Source organism: Loxodonta africana, chromosome 12 (genome assembly GCF_030014295.1).
Source record: "Loxodonta africana isolate mLoxAfr1 chromosome 12, mLoxAfr1.hap2, whole genome shotgun sequence".
Lineage (NCBI taxonomy): Eukaryota > Metazoa > Chordata > Mammalia > Proboscidea > Elephantidae > Loxodonta > Loxodonta africana.
The window spans coordinates 24,111,016-24,117,581 of record NC_087353.1 but is presented as its reverse complement, the minus strand read 5'-3'; the positions used below and the strand labels follow the sequence as shown (position 1 = coordinate 24,117,581).

Genomic DNA, 6,566 nt, shown 5'->3' with positions numbered 1-6,566 from the left:
AAACAAACAAAAATATTATCACAATAGAACTAAGCTTTATCGATGTCACTGTTCAAACAGATACTTGTACTTTGTTGAATCAAATCTCATTTTCTAAATGCCATTTCATATAAAAGCTAATCTCTTCGCTCTCGTTTGGCCAGTAGGTCTTTCCACTTTAAATATCAGAGGAGCGGTTTCACTTCAGGAGGATCTCCCAAATAAAAGGTTCTTAATTTAAGGGTCAGGGAAATAAATGGCAACCCTAATCACATGGAGGACTGCTGTCACATGTAAGAAGGCACAGATGACAAATTACCATCTAAAATAATATTAGAGAGATAGATAGATATTTATAAGAAGTTTTTATCTTTCTGTTATTTTTTCCTGTCTGTTCCTCTCACTAGAATATTAGATTCACTATATCATTGTTGTAACCTCAGCAACTAGAAGAGTGTCTGGTACACGATAAAAAACCATAACCAGGTCCACTGGGGCCTTCCATTTAGGGAGGCTAAGTCGTCTGCTGGTTCTCACCTTGCAGAAGATTCTACAGTCCTTATCGATCTTTTTTCTTATATTACCATGTTTTAAAGCAAAGCTAACCTAGCTTTCTAGAGTGAGCTTTCTTTCTGGCTGCCTTAAATTTTTTTTAATCTATAAAATAGACAAGAGATAGTTATACATGGATGAATGGATAGATAAATTATGGTACTTTCACACAATGGAATACTACACAATGATAAAGAACAATGATGAATCCGTGAAACATCTCATAACATGGAGGAGTCTGGATGGCATTAAACTGAGTGAAATTAGTCAGTTGGAAAAGGATAAATATTGTATGAGACCACTATTATAAGAACTCAAAAAATGATTTAAACACAGAAGAAAATATTCTTTGATGGTTACAAGGGTGGGGAGGGAGGGAGGAAGAGGGGTATTCACTAAGTAGATCGTAGACAAGAACTAGTTTGGGTGAAGGGAAAGACAACACACAATACAGGAGAGGTCAGCACAACTGGACTAAACCAAAAAAAAAGAAGTTTCCTGAATACAACCAAACACTTTGAATGCCAGAGTAGCCAGGGAGGCGGTCTGGGGACCATGGTTTCAGGGGACATCTAGGTCAACTGGCATAACAAAATATGTTAGCATTCTGCATCCCACTTTGGTGAGTGGTATCTGGGATTTTAAACACTAGCAAGCAGCCATCTAAGATGAACCAATTGGTCTCAACCCAACTGGAGCAAAGAAGAATGAAGAACACCAAAGACACAAGGTAATTATGAGCCCAAGAGACAGAGCTACATAAACCAGAGACTACATCAGCCTGAGAATGGAAGAACTAGGTGGTGCCTGGCTACAAATTGATTATTGTCCTGTCAGGGAACATAACATAGAATTCCTGATGGAGCAGGGGAAAGTGGGATGAAGACCTCAAATTCTCTTAAAAAGACCAGACTTAATGGTCTGACTGAGACTAGAAGGTCCCCAGATCTTCTGTTAGGCCAAGACAGGAGCCATTTCCAAAGCCAACTCTTCAGACAGGGATTGGACTGGACTATAAGACAGAAAATGATACTGGTGAGGAATGAGCTTCTTGGCTCAAGTAGACACATGTGACTATGCCAGCAGCTCCTGTCTGGAGGGGAATGAGAAGGCAGAGGGGGACGGGACTTGGATGAATGGACACGAGGAATACAGGGTGGAGAGGAGGAGTGTGGTGTCTCATAAGGGGGAGAGCAACTAGGTGTACGTAGCAAAGTGTATGTAAATTTTTCTGTGAGAGACTGACTTGATTTGTAAGCTTTCACTTAAGACACAATTAAAAAAAAAAAAAAAAAGATAGTTATACAATGTCCAAGTCATTCCAGTAGTCATCTCTTGGTAGGGACTCACAGAGTCATGGGCATGACCTGTCTGCAGCAGGAATAGACCTTCTTGCTACCCAGTCTTTAAGTACACCAGCATCTCTTAGAAGGATGAACCAGGGTACTGTATGCTTCGCTAGTTTAATGCATCTCGGAATGAGTTCTTCATTGAATCAACAAGGTGAACTATCTTCTGCTAGTATTCTTCCCATAACTTGCAGTCCATATTTAACACTGGAAGTAGAGGTCCACTTCCTTTGTCCTCTCAACACCATGGAGATGCAGACCAGGCCGGTAACATTTTGGCCAGCTTTGGTCTGTCTGCTAGAGACTTAGATGAACTGAGTCATTATCCTGAGGACATGATTACTCTTGAGAATCTGCCCCAATCCTTCTATAGCTTAAAAGGAGAACTAAAGAAAGCCCTACATTGAGTTATGGTAAAGATGGCAGATCTGCTACACAGGATCCACCTTACGGAGTTACTAGGGATGACTGGAGAGAAAAAAGGCATTTTAGGAGAGATAGTTTTGATGATCATGGTCCTAGTCTCAACCCAGTGCTTGATTATGACCATGGAAGCCGTTCTCAAGAATCTGGTTATTTGACAGAATGGATTATGAAGATGACAGATTAAAAGGTAGAAAAAGGTGTAGGGATGATTCTCTTTTTTGGTGAGACCTCACATAACTATCATAAATTTGACAGTGGGTATGAGAGAATCAGACATGGCACTGGCCCTGGCCCCTTACAAGAGAGATCTCTCTTTGATCAAAAGAGAAGTGTTCCTCCAAATAGCAATATTGAAGATATCCATGGACTCTTGCCGAAGGGTTACCCCATCTGTGCTCTATGTGTGATTTGCCAGTTCATTCTAATAAAGAGTGGAGTCAGCATATCAATGGAACAAGTCCCAGTCATTGATGACAGCTTCTTCTTGAAATCTACCCACAACGGAATTCTGACAACGATACAGGACACACGATGGGTGATCCATTCACGTTGCAGCAATCTATAAATCCAGCACCAGGAATTCTGGGACTTCCACCTCCCTCCTTTCATCTTGGGGGACCAGCAGTTGGACCAAGAGGAAATCTGGGTGGAAATGGAAACCTTCAAGGATCAGGACACATGCAAAAAGGCAGAGTGGAAAATAGCTGAGTAGTTCACATCATGGATTTTTCAGTGAGGAAAAAGCTGGAGATACCAACTCTTACAGCTGGTGGAGCCATTTGGAGTCATTTCAAATTATCTGATTCTAAATAAAATTAATGAGGCATTTATTGAAATGGCACCCACAGAAGATGCTCAGGCTGCAGTGGGTTATTATACAACTATACCAGCATTAGTATTTGGCAAGCCAGTGAGAGTTCATTTATCACAGAAATATAAAAGAATAGAGAAACCTGAAAGAAGCCAGATCTGAAGTTTGATCAAAAGCAAGAGCTTAGACGTGTGACACATCTTGGCAATTTACCCCATTCTGGATATTTTGACAGTGCTGTCCTCAAATTTGCTGAGCCCTTTAGGAAAATAAAGAATTATATATTGATGAGGATGAAAAGTCAGGTTATTGAGATGGAGACCAGAGAAGATGCAATAGCAATGTTAGATCACTGATTGATTGAAAAAGGCTCTTTGGTTTCAGGGGAGATGTGTGAAGGTTGACCTATCTGAGAATAAAAAAAGCTGGTACTGAGGATTCCCAACAGGGGCATTGACTGACTGAAAAAAGATAAATCTGGAAAAATACCTTATTCTCCAGATGGCAAAGAATCTCTAAGTGATAAGACATCCAAAACTGAGGATTCCCAGCAGATTGGAAGTACAGCTGAAGGTAAAGAACAAGAGAGAAGTCAGGTGAAGATGGTGAGAAAGACACAAAGGATAACCGGACAGAACAAGAACCTAACACGCTGCTTGAGTCTGAAGAAAAGCTACTTGTAGATGAAGCAGCAGCAACAGCAGCCCTGCTAGAAAGTGGCCACTCAGTGGGAGAGGAGAGCGATCTTGCTAATTTCGGCTATGCGGCTTCTGATGGGAAAAAGGAGCCTTCAGACAAAGCCGTGAAAAACAAAAGATGTAAGTGCTTCAGCAGCAGCAAAGAAAAAGCTTAAAAAGTGGTGTTTCCCAGGGAGTCTGGAAGGTTTGTCACTCTAGATGAGGCTGGCGATGAGGAAGATTGAGAACTTCTAGAAACTTTGTAAACTGGGCATGGCATTTAAACCTGGTGACAAAAATGATGATGATGTGGATGAAATTATGGTAGACAAAATCAAGGACCTTGATCAAGAAAGTGAAGCAGCATTGGAAAATGGAATTAAAAAATGAGGAAAACACAGAGAGGTGGTGAATCTGCTGAGAATGTTGATGATCCCAACAAAGATACAAGTGAAAATGCAGACGGCCAAAGTGATGAAAACAAGGCAGGTGATCCAATCCCAGGTGAGCATAAAATTGGACCATATCAGCCCAATGTTCCTGTTGGTATCAACTATGTGATACCTAAAACAGGGTTTTACTATAAGGGGTGTTTACTCTTTTATACAAGTGAGGACATTCCAAAGAATATTCATTTCAACTGCCTTCCTCATTATCAAAAATAAAAGAAATTTTTGAATAAGTTAACAGAGGAGCACAGACAGAAGGAATCTTAAGATGTGCAAGAAGTTTAGTTATTTCAGAGAAAATAGTATTTGTTTGTTTTTAACAGTAACCTTTTTTAAACACAATACTGATAGGAGAAAAATATTGTACTTTCTCTTTTTAGTGGACTAATTCCAGATGTCTCTTCATGTGTTTAAATGTTACAGAATGAATACATACAAGGTTAAGTTAATGAAGAATAGTTTCTGTTTTATCAGAATGGCAACAGACAGAACTACTTTGTAGAGACTGATGTCGTAAACTACTTAAGGTAACTTGTACCACTAAGAAAAAGATATGTAGAAACATTCAGAGAAATGAAATTTAGTAGCCCCAAGCTTCAAAGAAATGTCAACAACTTTTGATTCCATTCAGTAAAGAACAAAACCAGCTGTATTTTTATTACTATCATATGAAACATTCCACATTTTAATCTGAGCCTTGCAGACTTTTCATCTGGAGTTTGAAGCTTTTTTGGTTTCGTTTCATTTTTGGAAAACGTCATTAATGAGATTGGCGATTAGGACGCAGGCGCAGTTTTCTTTTTATGTCATTGTTTAGGTGATAAGAAATATTAAATAATTGGCTTTAGATTTTTTTTCCCCTAAGTTTCTGCTAGATTTCATATTTTAGTAGTCAATGTATTTTCAGTGAAATGTAAAAATATTCCTGTTCTCTTTGACTAGTATTAATTTCTTGAGATCTTACTGCTTGTCCCTTGAATCCTGTGTCTGTCATACACTTGATTTTTGAAGAGTGTAGACCGTCTCTTCATTTCCAAGATACAGTTTTACTTTTCTGCATTTTAAAAACAGTTTGGCCATAATTCTAGATGGAGACTTCTAATTCATGTATCCACACATGTGATCTTTGGGAACAGAAATTTCCATGTATACTCTGTGTTTACTTGTAAACTGCTTATATACTGCTTATATCTGTGGAATGAAATTACTGACGTGAATACCAATAAAATAAAACAAACAAACACTAAACTCATTGCTTTTCAGACAATTCCAATTCATAGCTACCCTTTTTCAGGACAGAGTAGAACTGCCCTATAGGGTTTCCAAGGCTGTAATCTTTATGGAAGCAGGTTGCGGCATCGTTCTCCTGCTGAGCGGCTGGTGGGTTCAAATGACCAACCTTTCAGTTAGCAGCTAGGTGCCTAACCGCTGTACCACCAGGGCTTCTTCTGGTTGGTACACAATAAAAAAAAAAAAAAACAATAGGTGCCCAATAAATATGTGCGGTTGAATAATTAAATTATCTACCAGATTAATAAGACAATAGTAGGGATCTGTGATGTTTCAGTGGCGGACTCCTCCCTTCCGTACGAGAGACCTGGTTGATTCCCGGCCAGTCCACTCCGTGCATAACCACCACCTCCCTGTCAGTGGGGGCTTGTGTGTTACTATGATGCTAAACAGGCTTCAGTGGAGTTTCCAGACTAAGATGGACTAGAAAGTAAACCTGGCAATCTACTTCTGAAAATCAGTCAATGAAAATCTTATGAATCACAATAGTCTAACACTTAACCAATCGGTCAGGATGGTGCAGGACTGGGCAGCAGGGGGCTGCCATGTGTTGGGGGCTAATCTGACAGCAGCTAACAACAGTCTATCTTTACAGTTGGAAAGAGCAAAGTAAGAAAACTTAGTGAATTGGTAGGAAGAGTAGATTAAGAAATTTGAAGCCGGTGTTCCTTTATCTCTGTTACCAACAAGCTGTATGTTCTGAAACAAGTTATTTATTTTTAGGAGTTGTTTTCCCCATTTACAAAATAAGATGTTTGGGCTAAATCAGAACTTTCTGAAATGTTACAAGAACACATAATTCTTTGAATTTTTTTTTTTTGAAAATTACGGACTGATTCTGCAGAGACTGATTGTGCATCATGTACACGAAAATTTGCACAGATTTTCAGGGTCCTATCATCTCGGGTGGTCAACCTAACATTTCCTCCAGTTCTGATGCTTTACACATCTATAACTCGAGAATTATTATCATGTCCTCCCCCCAGTGATCCTTACAGATAGGAGATACAGAATATTTATATGTACCAGTCTG

At 39.3% G+C, this 6,566-nt stretch overlaps 1 pseudogene; it reads left to right on the top strand.

Moving 5' to 3' along the window:
• Positions 1-2,747: 2,747 nt before the first annotated feature.
• Positions 2,748-4,510, top strand: LOC100660291 (matrin-3-like; annotated as a pseudogene).
• Positions 4,511-6,566: the final 2,056 nt, after the last annotated feature.